Source organism: Cupressus sempervirens, chromosome 3, assembly GCF_028749045.1.
Source record: "Cupressus sempervirens isolate cs-2001-9-10 chromosome 3, ASM2874904v1, whole genome shotgun sequence".
Taxonomy (NCBI): Eukaryota; Viridiplantae; Streptophyta; class Pinopsida; order Cupressales; family Cupressaceae; genus Cupressus; species Cupressus sempervirens.
In genome coordinates, this window is record NC_143120.1 from 1,077,055,352 (window position 1) to 1,077,057,092 (window position 1,741).

Sequence of the window (1,741 nt, forward strand, 5' to 3'; positions counted from 1 at the left end):
TAAGACATTTGTGTTAAATTGTTTTGTGTTTTGAATAATTTGTATTGTATTTATGAATGATCAATGGAAAATCTTTCTTATATATGCATCCTTGAGTGAGGAGTGCCATTGTATGGGACATGTCTTATGTCCCTTCATTTCCTTTGCTAATCACACCTTTCTGTTAAAAGTCTTCTTACAATAAGATCATTTAGTATAACATTTTTTAATAATGAAGATTGTATCCCTTCATGATCATTTCTAGATGCACCTTTTCCTTGTTAGATTTGCATCCTTTCATTCAATAATTAATCACCCTTTAGTTATTGATTATAATATTCTCCTTATTGGATGCCAATAGTAATAATCTCACTAGTCAATGTGCATGAGCTAGTATAATAATATGGTTCATTGGTTCAATAAATCTCAAAGTTTTTCATTTTTTCACTTAATCATTATCATAACATATTTTTGTTCCTCCATATCAATATCAGTTATGAGTGTTGTATGCTTATTATTGCTCAGTCATATGTTGATTGATGTCCTCTTGATTGTTTATGTTTATTGATATAGCTTCTCCTGATTTGTGTATCATCCTGTTACATAGTAATCATGGACCATCATTGGATATACATATAATCATTGATCAATTATCACTTGGTTTTTGGTCTTCATAGTAGCTATAATACTTATCAACATTTGGGAACTAGAATACCCATTACAGATTCCTCATTTTCTATTCTATATCACTCCATATTGATTTAGTAATTAGTTTATTAACCAAATCACTTCTTCTCATGATGTTGATGTGTATTGACTACTCTTCAACTTCTTCCATGTATGATGCAAATTGATATCTTAGCTACTAGTGAAAATAGTTCTAAATGATGATTTATCCATAGTTTTGATTCTCTAATATGATGATTTATCCATAGTTGCAATTTATCCTGATGGTATCTATAGACCATTCAATTGAACTATGTATTTTTTGTAGCCTTCCTCCAAGAGGAGAATTCAATTGAACTATTCATCTAGGATTCCACATTTTGCATGCATGTCTACCAGGGCAGTTGCAACTTAAACAAATGTATTCTCTCAATATATCTATTTTGTGCATATCCAGCAACCATGGCTTTTGATGACCACATTACATTCAGGCATCCTGTCAAACAATTCACATGCCTTATCTATGCTTTTATTTTGTAAGCATGCCTCCCAAGGAAAATGCTACTACTTCATCTACATCATCTAAAAAAATCCTTTATGCTTTGATGGATGCCTATAGCTTATCCCAAAGCTCTCATTCAATAGTTATGAAGTGATCAATCAAGAGGAAATAGTCGAGAGCTTAGAGTGACACAATTTTTAGATGATCATGTGAAATGAAATGGGTGTGTGAGTAGAAAGAAACTAGAAAGACATTGTGTATAGATGAAGGCATGAAATGGATGGTTTTGGAGCACTCAACATAGACACTCAGCATTTAGTACATCATCATATGAGATCATATGGGTGCATGGGATTATATGTATAGTGAATAATAAAGGAGGGAATTAAACCATCCCTGAGGCTCACACTTGTGGAGGTCCACTTCAGAAATGACCCTTCCTATGAAATTACTATCTAAAACATTTCTAACGAGATAATGTGTTATGAGCTCTTCATCAGTGGGATGGAATGTAAATCCAAGAGACAGTTTGCATCACCCATATCATGACTATAACTAAAGTTAAGAACCTCTATTATGGAGTTCGCTTCCTTA